This window comes from Rhinoderma darwinii, unplaced genomic scaffold (genome assembly GCF_050947455.1).
Source record: "Rhinoderma darwinii isolate aRhiDar2 unplaced genomic scaffold, aRhiDar2.hap1 Scaffold_680, whole genome shotgun sequence".
NCBI lineage: Eukaryota > Metazoa > Chordata > Amphibia > Anura > Rhinodermatidae > Rhinoderma > Rhinoderma darwinii.
Genome location: NW_027464239.1, coordinates 150,212 through 171,505, shown reverse-complemented (window position 1 = coordinate 171,505; position 21,294 = coordinate 150,212). Strand labels below are relative to the sequence as shown.

General features: G+C 46.0%; 11 non-coding genes across 11 annotated transcripts; all 11 read right to left on the bottom strand.

Annotated features, from left to right (window-relative positions):
- Window positions 1-255: 255 nt before the first annotated feature.
- Window positions 256-446, bottom strand: LOC142728571 (U2 spliceosomal RNA). The gene has a single exon (XR_012877685.1). It is a non-coding gene; the product is annotated as a U2 spliceosomal RNA (small nuclear RNA).
- A 1,288-nt stretch (window positions 447-1,734) lies between these two features.
- Window positions 1,735-1,925, bottom strand: LOC142728570 (U2 spliceosomal RNA). Its single transcript, XR_012877684.1, has one exon. It is a non-coding gene; the product is annotated as a U2 spliceosomal RNA (small nuclear RNA).
- A 1,292-nt stretch (window positions 1,926-3,217) lies between these two features.
- Window positions 3,218-3,408, bottom strand: LOC142728568 (U2 spliceosomal RNA). The gene has a single exon (XR_012877682.1). It is a non-coding gene; the product is annotated as a U2 spliceosomal RNA (small nuclear RNA).
- A 1,292-nt stretch (window positions 3,409-4,700) lies between these two features.
- LOC142728566 (U2 spliceosomal RNA) lies at window positions 4,701-4,891 on the bottom strand. The gene has a single exon (XR_012877681.1). It is a non-coding gene; the product is annotated as a U2 spliceosomal RNA (small nuclear RNA).
- Window positions 4,892-6,183: 1,292 nt separating this feature from the next.
- LOC142728565 (U2 spliceosomal RNA) lies at window positions 6,184-6,374 on the bottom strand. Its single transcript, XR_012877680.1, has one exon. It is a non-coding gene; the product is annotated as a U2 spliceosomal RNA (small nuclear RNA).
- A 1,292-nt stretch (window positions 6,375-7,666) lies between these two features.
- LOC142728564 (U2 spliceosomal RNA) lies at window positions 7,667-7,857 on the bottom strand. The gene has a single exon (XR_012877679.1). It is a non-coding gene; the product is annotated as a U2 spliceosomal RNA (small nuclear RNA).
- Window positions 7,858-14,958: 7,101 nt separating this feature from the next.
- LOC142728563 (U2 spliceosomal RNA) lies at window positions 14,959-15,149 on the bottom strand. Its single transcript, XR_012877678.1, has one exon. It is a non-coding gene; the product is annotated as a U2 spliceosomal RNA (small nuclear RNA).
- Window positions 15,150-16,429: 1,280 nt separating this feature from the next.
- Window positions 16,430-16,620, bottom strand: LOC142728562 (U2 spliceosomal RNA). The gene has a single exon (XR_012877677.1). It is a non-coding gene; the product is annotated as a U2 spliceosomal RNA (small nuclear RNA).
- A 1,284-nt stretch (window positions 16,621-17,904) lies between these two features.
- LOC142728561 (U2 spliceosomal RNA) lies at window positions 17,905-18,095 on the bottom strand. The gene has a single exon (XR_012877676.1). It is a non-coding gene; the product is annotated as a U2 spliceosomal RNA (small nuclear RNA).
- Window positions 18,096-19,379: 1,284 nt separating this feature from the next.
- Window positions 19,380-19,569, bottom strand: LOC142728575 (U2 spliceosomal RNA). Its single transcript, XR_012877689.1, has one exon. It is a non-coding gene; the product is annotated as a U2 spliceosomal RNA (small nuclear RNA).
- A 1,280-nt stretch (window positions 19,570-20,849) lies between these two features.
- LOC142728560 (U2 spliceosomal RNA) lies at window positions 20,850-21,040 on the bottom strand. Its single transcript, XR_012877675.1, has one exon. It is a non-coding gene; the product is annotated as a U2 spliceosomal RNA (small nuclear RNA).
- Window positions 21,041-21,294: the final 254 nt, after the last annotated feature.

Below are 21,294 nucleotides of genomic sequence, written 5' to 3'. Positions count from 1 at the left end.
GGCGGAGAGAAGACAAGGAAGGTGAATGAGGTGTTCCAATGTGAAATGCCGGAAACACAGAAACACAGACGACACACAACAAGAGGTGGCAATCTATTCATTAATTGCATTTAATCAATGAGCTCATTATCACTCATGCATTGTCCAACAGGTGTTGAAATAATGGGATTAAAAGGGGAGATCCCTTCAGAAAGACAGAAACAATAGCAAAGACAAAAAACACTTTTGGAATCTGCTTTTAGTCAACACATAAGGAAAGGGTGCACCGGTCCTGGAAATACTGCAATACCAGGTCAATGCGTGGAGTGGACAGAGCAAGCTCTATTTCCATCTCCCTGTTCTAAAAATCCATTTAATATATGGTCCCCAGATAGGGGACGTATCAGATATTAAACTGATAAGAACAGATACTACACTTGATCTTAGCCAAAAGGCCGAGAAGCGATAACCCGAACGGGCCGCGCGTTGCCCGAGCCTGCCCGATACTGCTGTTCAGCCCTTGCAGCGATTCAGCCTACTTCTAGGCAATTCCATGGGGCCCTGCAGGCTCACACACTCACAGCTACACGGGAGGTGAATAAAGGCCGGAGAGGAAGCCAGACAGGATTTGCTTCTTTTGCTTGCACCACAATGCAGTGCTGAAAGAGGAGGAATCTACATAAAAACGCCTTCCTGGCAACGCCCAAATGCCCTGCTGCCATGCAGATAAACACTGGCAGCGGCAGCAAGTGCATGCCCACAGCCACCCCTTGTTCCTTCACACCTTGTATCAGCTGTAATCCAGTCCAGTCCAGTGCTGCCTGCTGAGCAGCACTGACCAACACTGCCTGGGCCCAGGCTTTTATCTCTGAGGCCCCATTATGATGTCAGAAAGCTGGCTCTGGAATCCTGAGGGCTCCACTATGACACGTGCAAAGTTCCGTCTGAACTTTATATAAGACGGTGAGGCTCAGTCAGTCACTCAGTGTTGCCTGAGAGGGCAACACTGCAACAGCCGGCCGCCAGGCTGTCTTTTTTTTGCACAGCTAGTTGCCTCCAGGAGGCCACAAGAGGGAGACAAGGGACTGCAAAATGGAAAATAGGCATCCACCAACTTTACAGACAACTTCTCCTTGCTCCTACAACCTCCATCCTTGCACAGTTTGTTATTCTTCTAGGTAACATAGTAACAAATCCAAATTGCTGCTCTCTTTGTAGGCAAGCAAGGCTTTGTTGCAACTGCAATTCTTACTTCTTCTTGAAATGTAGGGACGACAGTACATTCCATCACATCCATCTAGTGTACACAGGTAGGTCCATTGTGGCGGGCAGGCGAGCGGGCGGGCTGCTTTATTGGCTGTTTGCTGTTCCCCTACTCCACTCCACTATTTGACTGTTGTGCTGCATCAATCAATCAATCAATCAATCAATCAATCAATCAATCAATCAATCAATCAGTGGCTGGCTCAGGTGCAGCTCTTTAACTTACCTAAAAGGGAGGGCGGAGAGAAGACAAGGAAGGTGAATGAGGTGTTCCAATGTGAAATGCCGGAAACACAGAAACACAGACGACACACAACAAGAGGTGGCAATCTATTCATTAATTGCATTTAATCAATGAGCTCATTATCACTCATGCATTGTCCAACAGGTGTTGAAATAATGGGATTAAAAGGGGAGATCCCTTCAGAAAGACAGAAACAATAGCAAAGACAAAAAACACTTTTGGAATCTGCTTTTAGTCAACACATAAGGAAAGGGTGCACCGGTCCTGGAAATACTGCAATACCAGGTCAATGCGTGGAGTGGACAGAGCAAGCTCTATTTCCATCTCCCTGTTCTAAAAATCCATTTAATATATGGTCCCCAGATAGGGGACGTATCAGATATTAAACTGATAAGAACAGATACTACACTTGATCTTAGCCAAAAGGCCGAGAAGCGATAACCCGAACGGGCCGCGCGTTGCCCGAGCCTGCCCGATACTGCTGTTCAGCCCTTGCAGCGATTCAGCCTACTTCTAGGCAATTCCATGGGGCCCTGCAGGCTCACACACTCACAGCTACACGGGAGGTGAATAAAGGCCGGAGAGGAAGCCAGACAGGATTTGCTTCTTTTGCTTGCACCACAATGCAGTGCTGAAAGAGGAGGAATCTACATAAAAACGCCTTCCTGGCAACGCCCAAATGCCCTGCTGCCATGCAGATAAACACTGGCAGCGGCAGCAAGTGCATGCCCACAGCCACCCCTTGTTCCTTCACACCTTGTATCAGCTGTAATCCAGTCCAGTCCAGTGCTGCCTGCTGAGCAGCACTGACCAACACTGCCTGGGCCCAGGCTTTTATCTCTGAGGCCCCATTATGATGTCAGAAAGCTGGCTCTGGAATCCTGAGGGCTCCACTATGACACGTGCAAAGTTCCGTCTGAACTTTATATAAGACGGTGAGGCTCAGTCAGTCACTCAGTGTTGCCTGAGAGGGCAACACTGCAACAGCCGGCCGCCAGGCTGTCTTTTTTTTGCACAGCTAGTTGCCTCCAGGAGGCCACAAGAGGGAGACAAGGGACTGCAAAATGGAAAATAGGCATCCACCAACTTTACAGACAACTTCTCCTTGCTCCTACAACCTCCATCCTTGCACAGTTTGTTATTCTTCTAGGTAACATAGTAACAAATCCAAATTGCTGCTCTCTTTGTAGGCAAGCAAGGCTTTGTTGCAACTGCAATTCTTACTTCTTCTTGAAATGTAGGGACGACAGTACATTCCATCACATCCATCTAGTGTACACAGGTAGGTCCATTGTGGCGGGCAGGCGAGCGGGCGGGCTGCTTTATTGGCTGTTTGCTGTTCCCCTACTCCACTCCACTATTTGACTGTTGTGCTGCATCAATCAATCAATCAATCAATCAATCAATCAATCAATCAATCAATCAATCAATCAGTGGCTGGCTCAGGTGCAGCTCTTTAACTTACCTAAAAGGGAGGGCGGAGAGAAGACAAGGAAGGTGAATGAGGTGTTCCAATGTGAAATGCCGGAAACACAGAAACACAGACGACACACAACAAGAGGTGGCAATCTATTCATTAATTGCATTTAATCAATGAGCTCATTATCACTCATGCATTGTCCAACAGGTGTTGAAATAATGGGATTAAAAGGGGAGATCCCTTCAGAAAGACAGAAACAATAGCAAAGACAAAAAACACTTTTGGAATCTGCTTTTAGTCAACACATAAGGAAAGGGTGCACCGGTCCTGGAAATACTGCAATACCAGGTCAATGCGTGGAGTGGACAGAGCAAGCTCTATTTCCATCTCCCTGTTCTAAAAATCCATTTAATATATGGTCCCCAGATAGGGGACGTATCAGATATTAAACTGATAAGAACAGATACTACACTTGATCTTAGCCAAAAGGCCGAGAAGCGATAACCCGAACGGGCCGCGCGTTGCCCGAGCCTGCCCGATACTGCTGTTCAGCCCTTGCAGCGATTCAGCCTACTTCTAGGCAATTCCATGGGGCCCTGCAGGCTCACACACTCACAGCTACACGGGAGGTGAATAAAGGCCGGAGAGGAAGCCAGACAGGATTTGCTTCTTTTGCTTGCACCACAATGCAGTGCTGAAAGAGGAGGAATCTACATAAAAACGCCTTCCTGGCAACGCCCAAATGCCCTGCTGCCATGCAGATAAACACTGGCAGCGGCAGCAAGTGCATGCCCACAGCCACCCCTTGTTCCTTCACACCTTGTATCAGCTGTAATCCAGTCCAGTCCAGTGCTGCCTGCTGAGCAGCACTGACCAACACTGCCTGGGCCCAGGCTTTTATCTCTGAGGCCCCATTATGATGTCAGAAAGCTGGCTCTGGAATCCTGAGGGCTCCACTATGACACGTGCAAAGTTCCGTCTGAACTTTATATAAGACGGTGAGGCTCAGTCAGTCACTCAGTGTTGCCTGAGAGGGCAACACTGCAACAGCCGGCCGCCAGGCTGTCTTTTTTTTGCACAGCTAGTTGCCTCCAGGAGGCCACAAGAGGGAGACAAGGGACTGCAAAATGGAAAATAGGCATCCACCAACTTTACAGACAACTTCTCCTTGCTCCTACAACCTCCATCCTTGCACAGTTTGTTATTCTTCTAGGTAACATAGTAACAAATCCAAATTGCTGCTCTCTTTGTAGGCAAGCAAGGCTTTGTTGCAACTGCAATTCTTACTTCTTCTTGAAATGTAGGGACGACAGTACATTCCATCACATCCATCTAGTGTACACAGGTAGGTCCATTGTGGCGGGCAGGCGAGCGGGCGGGCTGCTTTATTGGCTGTTTGCTGTTCCCCTACTCCACTCCACTATTTGACTGTTGTGCTGCATCAATCAATCAATCAATCAATCAATCAATCAATCAATCAATCAATCAATCAATCAGTGGCTGGCTCAGGTGCAGCTCTTTAACTTACCTAAAAGGGAGGGCGGAGAGAAGACAAGGAAGGTGAATGAGGTGTTCCAATGTGAAATGCCGGAAACACAGAAACACAGACGACACACAACAAGAGGTGGCAATCTATTCATTAATTGCATTTAATCAATGAGCTCATTATCACTCATGCATTGTCCAACAGGTGTTGAAATAATGGGATTAAAAGGGGAGATCCCTTCAGAAAGACAGAAACAATAGCAAAGACAAAAAACACTTTTGGAATCTGCTTTTAGTCAACACATAAGGAAAGGGTGCACCGGTCCTGGAAATACTGCAATACCAGGTCAATGCGTGGAGTGGACAGAGCAAGCTCTATTTCCATCTCCCTGTTCTAAAAATCCATTTAATATATGGTCCCCAGATAGGGGACGTATCAGATATTAAACTGATAAGAACAGATACTACACTTGATCTTAGCCAAAAGGCCGAGAAGCGATAACCCGAACGGGCCGCGCGTTGCCCGAGCCTGCCCGATACTGCTGTTCAGCCCTTGCAGCGATTCAGCCTACTTCTAGGCAATTCCATGGGGCCCTGCAGGCTCACACACTCACAGCTACACGGGAGGTGAATAAAGGCCGGAGAGGAAGCCAGACAGGATTTGCTTCTTTTGCTTGCACCACAATGCAGTGCTGAAAGAGGAGGAATCTACATAAAAACGCCTTCCTGGCAACGCCCAAATGCCCTGCTGCCATGCAGATAAACACTGGCAGCGGCAGCAAGTGCATGCCCACAGCCACCCCTTGTTCCTTCACACCTTGTATCAGCTGTAATCCAGTCCAGTCCAGTGCTGCCTGCTGAGCAGCACTGACCAACACTGCCTGGGCCCAGGCTTTTATCTCTGAGGCCCCATTATGATGTCAGAAAGCTGGCTCTGGAATCCTGAGGGCTCCACTATGACACGTGCAAAGTTCCGTCTGAACTTTATATAAGACGGTGAGGCTCAGTCAGTCACTCAGTGTTGCCTGAGAGGGCAACACTGCAACAGCCGGCCGCCAGGCTGTCTTTTTTTTGCACAGCTAGTTGCCTCCAGGAGGCCACAAGAGGGAGACAAGGGACTGCAAAATGGAAAATAGGCATCCACCAACTTTACAGACAACTTCTCCTTGCTCCTACAACCTCCATCCTTGCACAGTTTGTTATTCTTCTAGGTAACATAGTAACAAATCCAAATTGCTGCTCTCTTTGTAGGCAAGCAAGGCTTTGTTGCAACTGCAATTCTTACTTCTTCTTGAAATGTAGGGACGACAGTACATTCCATCACATCCATCTAGTGTACACAGGTAGGTCCATTGTGGCGGGCAGGCGAGCGGGCGGGCTGCTTTATTGGCTGTTTGCTGTTCCCCTACTCCACTCCACTATTTGACTGTTGTGCTGCATCAATCAATCAATCAATCAATCAATCAATCAATCAATCAATCAATCAATCAATCAGTGGCTGGCTCAGGTGCAGCTCTTTAACTTACCTAAAAGGGAGGGCGGAGAGAAGACAAGGAAGGTGAATGAGGTGTTCCAATGTGAAATGCCGGAAACACAGAAACACAGACGACACACAACAAGAGGTGGCAATCTATTCATTAATTGCATTTAATCAATGAGCTCATTATCACTCATGCATTGTCCAACAGGTGTTGAAATAATGGGATTAAAAGGGGAGATCCCTTCAGAAAGACAGAAACAATAGCAAAGACAAAAAACACTTTTGGAATCTGCTTTTAGTCAACACATAAGGAAAGGGTGCACCGGTCCTGGAAATACTGCAATACCAGGTCAATGCGTGGAGTGGACAGAGCAAGCTCTATTTCCATCTCCCTGTTCTAAAAATCCATTTAATATATGGTCCCCAGATAGGGGACGTATCAGATATTAAACTGATAAGAACAGATACTACACTTGATCTTAGCCAAAAGGCCGAGAAGCGATAACCCGAACGGGCCGCGCGTTGCCCGAGCCTGCCCGATACTGCTGTTCAGCCCTTGCAGCGATTCAGCCTACTTCTAGGCAATTCCATGGGGCCCTGCAGGCTCACACACTCACAGCTACACGGGAGGTGAATAAAGGCCGGAGAGGAAGCCAGACAGGATTTGCTTCTTTTGCTTGCACCACAATGCAGTGCTGAAAGAGGAGGAATCGACATAAAAACGCCTTCCTGGCAACGCCCAAATGCCCTGCTGCCATGCAGATAAACACTGGCAGCGGCAGCAAGTGCATGCCCACAGCCACCCCTTGTTCCTTCACACCTTGTATCAGCTGTAATCCAGTCCAGTCCAGTGCTGCCTGCTGAGCAGCACTGACCAACACTGCCTGGGCCCAGGCTTTTATCTCTGAGGCCCCATTATGATGTCAGAAAGCTGGCTCTGGAATCCTGAGGGCTCCACTATGACACGTGCAAAGTTCCGTCTGAACTTTATATAAGACGGTGAGGCTCAGTCAGTCACTCAGTGTTGCCTGAGAGGGCAACACTGCAACAGCCGGCCGCCAGGCTGTCTTTTTTTTGCACAGCTAGTTGCCTCCAGGAGGCCACAAGAGGGAGACAAGGGACTGCAAAATGGAAAATAGGCATCCACCAACTTTACAGACAACTTCTCCTTGCTCCTACAACCTCCATCCTTGCACAGTTTGTTATTCTTCTAGGTAACATAGTAACAAATCCAAATTGCTGCTCTCTTTGTAGGCAAGCAAGGCTTTGTTGCAACTGCAATTCTTACTTCTTCTTGAAATGTAGGGACGACAGTACATTCCATCACATCCATCTAGTGTACACAGGTAGGTCCATTGTGGCGGGCAGGCGAGCGGGCGGGCTGCTTTATTGGCTGTTTGCTGTTCCCCTACTCCACTCCACTATTTGACTGTTGTGCTGCATCAATCAATCAATCAATCAATCAATCAATCAATCAATCAATCAATCAATCAATCAGTGGCTGGCTCAGGTGCAGCTCTTTAACTTACCTAAAAGGGAGGGCGGAGAGAAGACAAGGAAGGTGAATGAGGTGTTCCAATGTGAAATGCCGGAAACACAGAAACACAGACGACACACAACAAGAGGTGGCAATCTATTCATTAATTGCATTTAATCAATGAGCTCATTATCACTCATGCATTGTCCAACAGGTGTTGAAATAATGGGATTAAAAGGGGAGATCCCTTCAGAAAGACAGAAACAATAGCAAAGACAAAAAACACTTTTGGAATCTGCTTTTAGTCAACACATAAGGAAAGGGTGCACCGGTCCTGGAAATACTGCAATACCAGGTCAATGCGTGGAGTGGACAGAGCAAGCTCTATTTCCATCTCCCTGTTCTAAAAATCCATTTAATATATGGTCCCCAGATAGGGGACGTATCAGATATTAAACTGATAAGAACAGATACTACACTTGATCTTAGCCAAAAGGCCGAGAAGCGATAACCCGAACGGGCCGCGCGTTGCCCGAGCCTGCCCGATACTGCTGTTCAGCCCTTGCAGCGATTCAGCCTACTTCTAGGCAATTCCATGGGGCCCTGCAGGCTCACACACTCACAGCTACACGGGAGGTGAATAAAGGCCGGAGAGGAAGCCAGACAGGATTTGCTTCTTTTGCTTGCACCACAATGCAGTGCTGAAAGAGGAGGAATCTACATAAAAACGCCTTCCTGGCAACGCCCAAATGCCCTGCTGCCATGCAGATAAACACTGGCAGCGGCAGCAAGTGCATGCCCACAGCCACCCCTTGTTCCTTCACACCTTGTATCAGCTGTAATCCAGTCCAGTCCAGTGCTGCCTGCTGAGCAGCACTGACCAACACTGCCTGGGCCCAGGCTTTTATCTCTGAGGCCCCATTATGATGTCAGAAAGCTGGCTCTGGAATCCTGAGGGCTCCACTATGACACGTGCAAAGTTCCGTCTGAACTTTATATAAGACGGTGAGGCTCAGTCAGTCACTCAGTGTTGCCTGAGAGGGCAACACTGCAACAGCCGGCCGCCAGGCTGTCTTTTTTTTGCACAGCTAGTTGCCTCCAGGAGGCCACAAGAGGGAGACAAGGGACTGCAAAATGGAAAATAGGCATCCACCAACTTTACAGACAACTTCTCCTTGCTCCTACAACCTCCATCCTTGCACAGTTTGTTATTCTTCTAGGTAACATAGTAACAAATCCAAATTGCTGCTCTCTTTGTAGGCAAGCAAGGCTTTGTTGCAACTGCAATTCTTACTTCTTCTTGAAATGTAGGGACGACAGTACATTCCATCACATCCATCTAGTGTACACAGGTAGGTCTGTCAGGGATCATTACTATGTATATTGTCTGAAAAATATTATCCTCACATATATGTATATACATTTCAGTTCTTTGTGTAATATACTGATATATATAACAAGTTCTTTGTTCATGTCGGACACACCTATGGAAGACACCGCCCCCTGGAATGCAAAGAGGAGTGTGCAGAAGAATGTATAGCAAAAGTTACAGCAGAAGAGCCAATGGAATTCAAGCAAGTCACACATCTATAGGGAGGGGCATGTGTCTTCTCTGTGTGTGTTTCTTTGTTCTGAATAAAAGTTCAGTCCCTCCTGGCTGACATTGAAGCTGTACCTCAGACATTTGTGTGGTGTACTTCTCTCCAGGCATGCCTTCAGCTTTCAATTTACAGAGGTGGTTATTCGGTGTGAAATGCGGACCTGACATTTGGTGCCGAAGCCGGGACCTCACTCGAGGAAAAATCAAAATCCGGACAGTCGACAATCACAGGGTGAAACAGAGGACTCAAAGTTGCCCACTGAAGGAATTTGATCACCTCCGCAATAACACGGTAAGCGAATTGATTTTATAAATCTTCGTCTTATCTGTGTTAGTGGGCAGTCTTGTAGCGATCTGTAGAACCCTTTTGTTGATTTCCTGGATTATCTCAGGCGACAGAGGTGATATTTTCCGCTGTGAGGTTGGAAACCTGTGAGACCCTAGTCGCGCCCGACTAACCATCCTCTGGGTAATTAGGGACTGGATAAAGTTATATAACACGACCAGAGAGCTGCAGACTGTGGAATTTTTAATATTTCCAGCGAGGCCAGAGAGTCTAAATAAATAAAGTTATATAACACGACCAGAGAGCTGCAGACTGTGGAATTTTTAATATTTCCAGCGAGGCCAGAGAGTCTAATTGAATATTTTTGAGAGTCTAATTAAAGATTTTTATAATTCTAGCGAGATGTAATAATAAATACATTGCAGACTAGAGATGATACTATTTCGGCGAGACTTAGCGTTGGAGACTGTGAAATTATATTATTTCCTGCCAGACCAAGAGTTGCAGATCGAAAATTGTTATATAAATTACGTGTATAATATAGACTGTTAGAATGGATGGTTTACGGTCCATATTCAAATCATCAGGATCACCCGATCCTATTCATGATTTGGTGAAGTGAATGGAAGTTAGGAATAAGAAAGGTATTGTATGTTGTATGTATTAGAAAACACGACCAGCCGACGCCCGGTAATGGCGTCCGTACCTCATGTTGAGTGTGTCCTCATTGTTGGTGGGAAACCACCCCCCCCCCCCTTCACAGCTGCGCACTGTGTTTCCAATGGGAGAGGCTGCCCCCCCCCTGCCCCTGATGTGGCCACGCCCGGCCCAACCAAATCAGTATGAAATAATCACCTTGTTAATTTTGTTATTTGTAGTGTTTTTTCTATTTACAGAAGTTCCAGTCTAGTTCACTGATGAAACAACACGTCATCATAATATAGAGATGGTGGCCGACAAATTGTACGGTTAAAGATGTGTTTGATACGTAGATAATTCCTATACAATGGTGTGATGAATGATTGCAGATACGTATGTTGTTTTGCCGGCATTGAAAGTGTTAAGATTGTGAGAAGCTGTGAGAAGTTGCGAGAAGCTGTGTGACCCCCCTCCCTCTCCCCTGTAGTGTGCTGTGTTTGGGAGGAGGAGGGGGGGCTGACTGGGTGCAGTCTGCAGGGCTGATGAGACAAAGGGATTTCAATATACACTGCTGATATATATATATATGTAATGTGTACAAACCGAAATAAATTTCTTCTCTTTTGCGCATGCGCTGTTGGTTATAAAAGTTACGATATTTATGTGTTCTGATGTGATCAGATTTCATGTGTTTTGATGTTAATTCAGATGTATTAAACTTTAGATACTGTGAGACACGGGGTTTTGAAAATGTATGTGCCCCCACCGTTATACTGTTTATTGGTTTGCAGTAATTAATGTTATCAGAGATAATATTTTCTGTTTTATTGAATAACTAACTACAATTGTTTTATTTTTGATTTCACACATGAGTTATGTCATTGTATAGATAACATGTTTGTCAGGAAAAAGTCATTTTTGTTTCAGGCTGTTGTACATTACAGAGGGTTAAATTAGTGTTATGTTGAGATGTCGTTTTGAACTCTGCTACATCACTCTCGCAGAGTCCACAAAGGGGGGAAGGGTGAAGGAACTGATCAGGTACAATTTTGGTTTGTTTTGAGTTAATTAATTTGGTTTCAGGAGATCTAAAAATGTGTAAGAGACCATCCCCCTCCAGCAAAGTTACACAGGAGGCAGAGGTGACGTCACTCACACGAGTCTTTATGGATTTAGATGTGGGAGAAGGCAAAACAAAAATTGTCTGGACATTGTTAATTTGATGTAAAGTTTTTAGGAATGTTTTCTTTTTATTTGGTTTTTTTTTATTAATCAAGTATTTGCAGAACCTGATAAAAGTGAGATTCTCAAGGTATTCTGGATTATCAGATGAGTGTGGAGAAGAGTATAACATTTGGTTTTATTTTAGAGAATGAAGACGCCACCCCTTTGAGATGTTCTATCTATATGTGACATGGGTTTTTAATGTAAATTTGTAATAAAGAGATATTTTATTATACAGTATGTACAAGCCGGGATACGAAGAACCAGGTAAATCATCCAGAAACCACTCTCACCTTCTTGTTCATCTCAAGGAGCGGAGCTGGAGGTGCTCGCTGAGGCTTGTAACCTGGCAGAAGGTAAGACGGCCGACATTTACACTGACTCTAGGTACGCTTTTGGCATCGCCCACAATTATGGGCCCATTGGTAGTAGGAACTTTATTGGATCATCGGGTAAGCCAATTGAGAGAGCGAGAGAAGACAGACCTGACAACAAGGATATGTGAAGCCAGGTGTCAGTAAATTGGCTTGTCCCTGGATACAATAATGCCACCACTAGGTTTGTAGCAGCCGGCGTGATGTGCGCACGGCATGACATAGGTAAAACAGCAAAGGTACCTGTGAAAAGTGCAGCCCGGCCAGATTAACAGTCCCAGCGACTGCAGAACATACAACTACCGGAGGTAGAAGTGTATGACAATGTGCTCGTGTGTGTAGACCTGTTCTCAGGGGGGCCTGAAGCATGGCCTGTATTTTCCCCACTACAGACGTGTGTAAGTGACAGGGGAACAATGGTATCCCAGGTATTGACCTGATGTTTGTACAATAAGATATCAGCAGTTCTCCAGATGTTATCCCAAAGTTAGTTTGTTTAATAATTGTATTTAAGAAGTGTTGTGGGAATATTAAATATTGAGGTTAAGTTTTATGTAAAGTTCTGGACCAGCCTTAGCATTGGACTATTAGAGTCATGCGTCAGATAAAAGGTACAGAAGTGGAATATTCCCATTAGAAAACATTTTTATTTGTTTATTTTTATTTTTGTTGTGAAAGGGAAATTTTAGAGCAGAGAATTCCGTGCAGTGTATATGTGTATGTATAGATATGTATATAAAGAAGAAGAATCAATTTGTAAGTTTTAGTTACTGACCAGTGTGAACGTTTGATGTAAAGATGCTATTTGTTAATGTTTTTCTTCAATTGAATTATCTGATTAAGATCAATTAATGTTTATGCAATGAAAAAGCTTGTTCTCCACAGGAAGTGTCCAACTGGGAGCGGAAGGCGGGAGAACCAGATTCTAACAGAATGTGGACGGATAAAGGAAGGTGAACGGTGGCACCCAATTCACTCTTGATGGCACTTGTTTTGATGGTGTATGACCTCACATATGCCCCAAGACTGCAAGGATCGATTTGGTAAGATCTAATTGGTATGTCCCAGGTTTTACAGCTGTCGCTGCTAAATTCTGTTAGAGCTGTTTGATTTGCCTACAGAACAGTCCTGGCAGACCGGTGCCACCCTTATCATACCCGCCTCCCACGAAGAGAACCGACCTTGAGAGGCCTTCCCAGGTAGAACGAACCAGGTTAGAGTAAGAAAAATAGGTTTAAGACGCTTGTCAGATAAACATGTGGAATCTGTGTATCTTTCTGTGAGGTGGAGATGTTCCAGGCAATCAGCTGAGATCAAGGTACAAATCCTGCTGAAAGGGTATCACCAAGTGCAAATGAAATGTACCCAGTAAGTTACACATCTTCTAGGTGCCCTGTCCATTGTAACAGAGAAGTTTTTCCTTATATAAAGGTGTTTGATGTCATTTAGGGGCCTGACATTATTGTATGTACTTAGAACAACGTTTATAATGTATGCGGATGATGTTATCACCAGATTAGTATTTATTTTAACAATTGACAAGAGTTGGGGGTCCCCAGCAAGTGCCAGTAAACATGAACTAGAAGACTTTTAATATGATGAACTCCATCACTGAGATGCGGCAGGCGCAGCCTGAGCCAATACAACGCGTTTATCATGAACTGACGGCAGTGTCACAATTCTAAGCAACCGCCAAGACGAGTAACTTGCCAGAGGAAGAGTACAGATGCGGAGGGTTTGATAGTCACAATACAACTCCACTAATCCGCCTACGTGGGATCTCACCCCAGGCTCACAACATGCGGTGCTATGTACAGCCTGATGACGTAAACTAAAGGAGACGGTGTCTGACAGATGAGAAGGACCAAACCAAGTCCTGATGACATCAGCAAAGTAAAGACCAAAGACCTGAGTGAATCCGTCAGCAGGATCAAGTGTTTTGATAAGTAAGTGACCAGGAGGGGGTAATAATAACAACTCCCCCACTGGACACCAACGTAGTCTGACTCCACAATTGTGTGGGTTACCCTGAGGGTGACAGTCAGTGAAGAGCAGAAGACAGGAGAAGAAGAAGACGATGGTGTACAGGACTGGCAATGAACTGATGGGACCCGAGACCTGAGGGTGATAGCATGAGATTGGTGATAGCATTATGTTATTAGCTGAGGCCCTATTGTTTATAATGTCTGAGGTTTATAATTATAATGTGTGTAAATATGCCACGGTGCTGCAAATTACAATCTGAGGAGTTTTATGTGAAGGTCACTGTGCTGCCCATGACCTGTCATATCTGCAGGGGTAAAGTCCCATTAGGACAGTAAGTGACAGTGCGACAATTATTACTGTTAATAAAAATGTAGACCGGATTAATATATATATATATTACAACCAGCAGTGGTTTGTAGATTATATCAAGACAACCATCCTGTATCCAGAGGAGAATAGGGAAAGTTAGGACCACTCCGACACCTTGGAAGTCCAGGTACAAAGGGGGGTTACTCATCAGGAGTAGCTCGTCTCAAGCTGGTGAAGAAATCCAAAACCCCTACCCGCCTGGTTCGAGTGGTCAGTGGTAGGTTGCTAGGCAAGACTCAGGGATAGAGTAATAATATTTTTAGGGGGGACTGTCAGGGATCATTACTATGTATATTGTCTGAAAAATATTATCCTCACATATATGTATATACATTTCAGTTCTTTGTGTAATATACTGATATATATAACAAGTTCTTTGTTCATGTCGGACACACCTATGGAAGACACCGCCCCCTGGAATGCAAAGAGGAGTGTGCAGAAGAATGTATAGCAAAAGTTACAGCAGAAGAGCCAATGGAATTCAAGCAAGTCACACATCTATAGGGAGGGGCATGTGTCTTCTCTGTGTGTGTTTCTTTGTTCTGAATAAAAGTTCAGTCCCTCCTGGCTGACATTGAAGCTGTACCTCAGACATTTGTGTGGTGTACTTCTCTCCAGGCATGCCTTCAGCTTTCAATTTACAGAGGTGGTTATTCGGTGTGAAATGCGGACCTGACAGGTCCATTGTGGCGGGCAGGCGAGCGGGCGGGCTGCTTTATTGGCTGTTTGCTGTTCCCCTACTCCACTCCACTATTTGACTGTTGTGCTGCATCAATCAATCAATCAATCAATCAATCAATCAATCAATCAATCAATCAATCAATCAATCAATCAGTGGCTGGCTCAGGTGCAGCTCTTTAACTTACCTAAAAGGGAGGGCGGAGAGAAGACAAGGAAGGTGAATGAGGTGTTCCAATGTGAAATGCCGGAAACACAGAAACACAGACGACACACAACAAGAGGTGGCAATCTATTCATTAATTGCATTTAATCAATGAGCTCATTATCACTCATGCATTGTCCAACAGGTGTTGAAATAATGGGATTAAAAGGGGAGATCCCTTCAGAAAGACAGAAACAATAGCAAAGACAAAAAACACTTTTGGAATCTGCTTTTAGTCAACACATAAGGAAAGGGTGCACCGGTCCTGGAAATACTGCAATACCAGGTCAATGCGTGGAGTGGACAGAGCAAGCTCTATTTCCATCTCCCTGTTCTAAAAATCCATTTAATATATGGTCCCCAGATAGGGGACGTATCAGATATTAAACTGATAAGAACAGATACTACACTTGATCTTAGCCAAAAGGCCGAGAAGCGATAACCCGAACGGGCCGCGCGTTGCCCGAGCCTGCCCGATACTGCTGTTCAGCCCTTGCAGCGATTCAGCCTACTTCTAGGCAATTCCATGGGGCCCTGCAGGCTCACACACTCACAGCTACACGGGAGGTGAATAAAGGCCGGAGAGGAAGCCAGACAGGATTTGCTTCTTTTGCTTGCACCACAATGCAGTGCTGAAAGAGGAGGAATCTACATAAAAACGCCTTCCTGGCAACGCCCAAATGCCCTGCTGCCATGCAGATAAACACTGGCAGCGGCAGCAAGTGCATGCCCACAGCCACCCCTTGTTCCTTCACACCTTGTATCAGCTGTAATCCAGTCCAGTCCAGTGCTGCCTGCTGAGCAGCACTGACCAACACTGCCTGGGCCCAGGCTTTTATCTCTGAGGCCCCATTATGATGTCAGAAAGCTGGCTCTGGAATCCTGAGGGCTCCACTATGACACGTGCAAAGTTCCGTCTGAACTTTATATAAGACGGTGAGGCTCAGTCAGTCACTCAGTGTTGCCTGAGAGGGCAACACTGCAACAGCCGGCCGCCAGGCTGTCTTTTTTTTGCACAGCTAGTTGCCTCCAGGAGGCCACAAGAGGGAGACAAGGGACTGCAAAATGGAAAATAGGCATCCACCAACTTTACAGACAACTTCTCCTTGCTCCTACAACCTCCATCCTTGCACAGTTTGTTATTCTTCTAGGTAACATAGTAACAAATCCAAATTGCTGCTCTCTTTGTAGGCAAGCAAGGCTTTGTTGCAACTGCAATTCTTACTTCTTCTTGAAATGTAGGGACGACAGTACATTCCATCACATCCATCTAGTGTACACAGGTAGGTCCATTGTGGCGGGCAGGCGAGCGGGCGGGCTGCTTTATTGGCTGTTTGCTGTTCCCCTACTCCACTCCACTATTTGACTGTTGTGCTGCATCAATCAATCAATCAATCAATCAATCAATCAATCAATCAATCAGTGGCTGGCTCAGGTGCAGCTCTTTAACTTACCTAAAAGGGAGGGCGGAGAGAAGACAAGGAAGGTGAATGAGGTGTTCCAATGTGAAATGCCGGAAACACAGAAACACAGACGACACACAACAAGAGGTGGCAATCTATTCATTAATTGCATTTAATCAATGAGCTCATTATCACTCATGCATTGTCCAACAGGTGTTGAAATAATGGGATTAAAAGGGGAGATCCCTTCAGAAAGACAGAAACAATAGCAAAGACAAAAAACACTTTTGGAATCTGCTTTTAGTCAACACATAAGGAAAGGGTGCACCGGTCCTGGAAATACTGCAATACCAGGTCAATGCGTGGAGTGGACAGAGCAAGCTCTATTTCCATCTCCCTGTTCTAAAAATCCATTTAATATATGGTCCCCAGATAGGGGACGTATCAGATATTAAACTGATAAGAACAGATACTACACTTGATCTTAGCCAAAAGGCCGAGAAGCGATAACCCGAACGGGCCGCGCGTTGCCCGAGCCTGCCCGATACTGCTGTTCAGCCCTTGCAGCGATTCAGCCTACTTCTAGGCAATTCCATGGGGCCCTGCAGGCTCACACACTCACAGCTACACGGGAGGTGAATAAAGGCCGGAGAGGAAGCCAGACAGGATTTGCTTCTTTTGCTTGCACCACAATGCAGTGCTGAAAGAGGAGGAATCTACATAAAAACGCCTTCCTGGCAACGCCCAAATGCCCTGCTGCCATGCAGATAAACACTGGCAGCGGCAGCAAGTGCATGCCCACAGCCACCCCTTGTTCCTTCACACCTTGTATCAGCTGTAATCCAGTCCAGTCCAGTGCTGCCTGCTGAGCAGCACTGACCAACACTGCCTGGGCCCAGGCTTTTATCTCTGAGGCCCCATTATGATGTCAGAAAGCTGGCTCTGGAATCCTGAGGGCTCCACTATGACACGTGCAAAGTTCCGTCTGAACTTTATATAAGACGGTGAGGCTCAGTCAGTCACTCAGTGTTGCCTGAGAGGGCAACACTGCAACAGCCGGCCGCCAGGCTGTCTTTTTTTTGCACAGCTAGTTGCCTCCAGGAGGCCACAAGAGGGAGACAAGGGACTGCAAAATGGAAAATAGGCATCCACCAACTTTACAGACAACTTCTCCTTGCTCCTACAACCTCCATCCTTGCACAGTTTGTTATTCTTCTAGGTAACATAGTAACAAATCCAAATTGCTGCTCTCTTTGTAGGCAAGCAAGGCTTTGTTGCAACTGCAATTCTTACTTCTTCTTGAAATGTAGGGACGACAGTACATTCCATCACATCCATCTAGTGTACACAGGTAGGTCCATTGTGGCGGGCAGGCGAGCGGGCGGGCTGCTTTATTGGCTGTTTGCTGTTCCCCTACTCCACTCCACTATTTGACTGTTGTGCTGCATCAATCAATCAATCAATCAATCAATCAATCAATCAATCAATCAATCAGTGGCTGGCTCAGGTGCAGCTCTTTAACTTACCTAAAAGGGAGGGCGGAGAGAAGACAAGGAAGGTGAATGAGGTGTTCCAATGTGAAATGCCGGAAACACAGAAACACAGACGACACACAACAAGAGGTGGCAATCTATTCATTAATTGCATTTAATCAATGAGCTCATTATCACTCATGCATTGTCCAACAGGTGTTGAAATAATGGGATTAAAAGGGGAGATCCCTTCAGAAAGACAGAAACAATAGCAAAGACAAAAAACACTTTTGGAATCTGCTTTTAGTCAACACATAAGGAAAGGGTGCACCGGTCCTGGAAATACTGCAATACCAGGTCAATGCGTGGAGTGGACAGAGCAAGCTCTATTTCCATCTCCCTGTTCTAAAAATCCATTTAATATATGGTCCCCAGATAGGGGACGTATCAGATATTAAACTGATAAGAACAGATACTACACTTGATCTTAGCCAAAAGGCCGAGAAGCGATAACCCGAACGGGCCGCGCGTTGCCCGAGCCTGCCCGATACTGCTGTTCAGCCCTTGCAGCGATTCAGCCTACTTCTAGGCAATTCCATGGGGCCCTGCAGGCTCACACACTCACAGCTACACGGGAGGTGAATAAAGGCCGGAGAGGAAGCCAGACAGGATTTGCTTCTTTTGCTTGCACCACAATGCAGTGCTGAAAGAGGAGGAATCTACATAAAAACGCCTTCCTGGCAACGCCCAAATGCCCTGCTGCCATGCAGATAAACACTGGCAGCGGCAGCAAGTGCATGCCCACAGCCACCCCTTGTTCCTTCACACCTTGTATCAGCTGTAATCCAGTCCAGTCCAGTGCTGCCTGCTGAGCAGCACTGACCAACACTGCCTGGGCCCAGGCTTTTATCTCTGAGGCCCCATTATGATGTCAGAAAGCTGGCTCTGGAATCCTGAGGGCTCCACTATGACACGTGCAAAGTTCCGTCTGAACTTTATATAAGACGGTGAGGCTCAGTCAGTCACTCAGTGTTGCCTGAGAGGGCAACACTGCAACAGCCGGCCGCCAGGCTGTCTTTTTTTTGCACAGCTAGTTGCCTCCAGGAGGCCACAAGAGGGAGACAAGGGACTGCAAAATGGAAAATAGGCATCCACCAACTTTACAGACAACTTCTCCTTGCTCCTACAACCTCCATCCTTGCACAGTTTGTTATTCTTCTAGGTAACATAGTAACAAATCCAAATTGCTGCTCTCTTTGTAGGCAAGCAAGGCTTTGTTGCAACTGCAATTCTTACTTCTTCTTGAAATGTAGGGACGACAGTACATTCCATCACATCCATCTAGTGTACACAGGTAGGTCCATTGTGGCGGGCAGGCGAGCGGGCGGGCTGCTTTATTGGCTGTTTGCTGTTCCCCTACTCCACTCCACTATTTGACTGTTGTGCTGCATCAATCAATCAATCAATCAATCAATCAATCAATCAATCAATCAATCAGTGGCTGGCTCAGGTGCAGCTCTTTAACTTACCTAAAAGGGAGGGCGGAGAGAAGACAAGGAAGGTGAATGAGGTGTTCCAATGTGAAATGCCGGAAACACAGAAACACAGACGACACACAACAAGAGGTGGCAATCTATTCATTAATTGCATTTAATCAATGAGCTCATTATCACTCATGCATTGTCCAACAGGTGTTGAAATAATGGGATTAAAAGGGGAGATCCCTTCAGAAAGACAGAAACAATAGCAAAGACAAAAAACACTTTTGGAATCTGCTTTTAGTCAACACATAAGGAAAGGGTGCACCGGTCCTGGAAATACTGCAATACCAGGTCAATGCGTGGAGTGGACAGAGCAAGCTCTATTTCCATCTCCCTGTTCTAAAAATCATTTAATATATGGTCCCCAGATAGGGGACGTATCAGATATTAAACTGATAAGAACAGATACTACACTTGATCTTAGCCAAAAGGCCGAGAAGCGATAACCCGAACGGGCCGCGCGTTGCCCGAGCCTGCCCGATACTGCTGTTCAGCCCTTGCAGCGATTCAGCCTACTTCTAGGCAATTCCATGGGGCCCTGCAGGCTCACACACTCACAGCTACACGGGAGGTGAATAAAGGCCGGAGAGGAAGCCAGACAGGATTTGCTTCTTTTGCTTGCACCACAATGCAGTGCTGAAAGAGGAGGAATCTGCATAAAAACGCCTTCCTGGCAACGCCCAAATGCCCTGCTGCCATGCAGATAAACACTGGCAGCGGCAGCAAGTGCATGCCCACAGCCACCCCTTGTTCCTTCACACCTTGTATCAGCTGTAATCCAGTCCAGTCCAGTGCTGCCTGCTGAGCAGCACTGACCAACACTGCCTGGGCCCAGGCTTTTATCTCTGAGGCCCCATTATGATGTCAGAAAGCTGGCTCTGGAATCCTGAGGGCTCCACTATGACACGTGCAAAGTTCCGTCTGAACTTTATATAAGACGGTGAGGCTCAGTCAGTCACTCAGTGTTGCCTGAGAGGGCAACACTGCAACAGCCGGCCGCCAGGCTGTCTTTTTTTTGCACAGCTAGTTGCCTCCAGGAGGCCACAAGAGGGAGACAAGGGACTGCAAAATGGAAAATAGGCATCCACCAACTTTACAGACAACTTCTCCTTGCTCCTACAACCTCCATCCTTGCACAGTTTGTTATTCTTCTAGGTAACATAGTAACAAATCCAAATTGCTGCTCTCTTTGTAGGCAAGCAAGGCTTTGTTGCAACTGCAATTCTTACTTCTTCTTGAAATGTAGGGACGACAGTACATTCCATCACATCCATCTAGTGTACACAGGTAGGTCCATTGTGGCGGGCAGGCGAGCGGGCGGGCTGCTTTATTGGCTGTTTGCTGTTCCCCTACTCCACTCCACTATTTGACTGTTGTGCTGCATCAATCAATCAATCAATCAATCAATCAATCAATCAATCAATCAGTGGCTGGCTCAGGTGCAGCTCTTTAACTTACCTAAAAGGGAGGGCGGAGAGAAGACAAGGAAGGTGAATGAGGTGTTCCAATGTGAAATGCCGGAAACACAGAAACACAGACGACACACAACAAGAGGTGGCAATCTATTCATTAATTGCATTTAATCAATGAGCTCATTATCACTCATGCATTGTCCAACAGGTGTTGAAATAATGGGATTAAAAGGGGAGATCCCTTCAGAAAGACAGAAACAATAGCAAAGACAAAAAACACTTTTGGAATCTGCTTTTAGTCAACACATAAGGAAAGGGTGCACCGGTCCTGGAAATACTGCAATACCAGGTCAATGCGTGGAGTGGACAGAGCAAGCTCTATTTCCATCTCCCTGTTCTAAAAATCCATTTAATATATGGTCCCCAGATAGGGGACGTATCAGATATTAAACTGATAAGAACAGATACTACACTTGATCTTAGCCAAAAGGCCGAGAAGCGATAACCCGAACGGGCCGCGCGTTGCCCGAGCCTGCCCGATACTGCTGTTCAGCCCTTGCAGCGATTCAGCCTACTTCTAGGCAATTCCATGGGGCCCTGCAGGCTCACACACTCACAGCTACACGGGAGGTGAATAAAGGCCGGAGAGGAAGCCAGACAGGATTTGCTTCTTTTGCTTGCACCACAATGCAGTGCTGAAAGAGGAGGAATCTACATAAAAACGCCTTCCTGGCAACGCCCAAATGCCCTGCTGCCA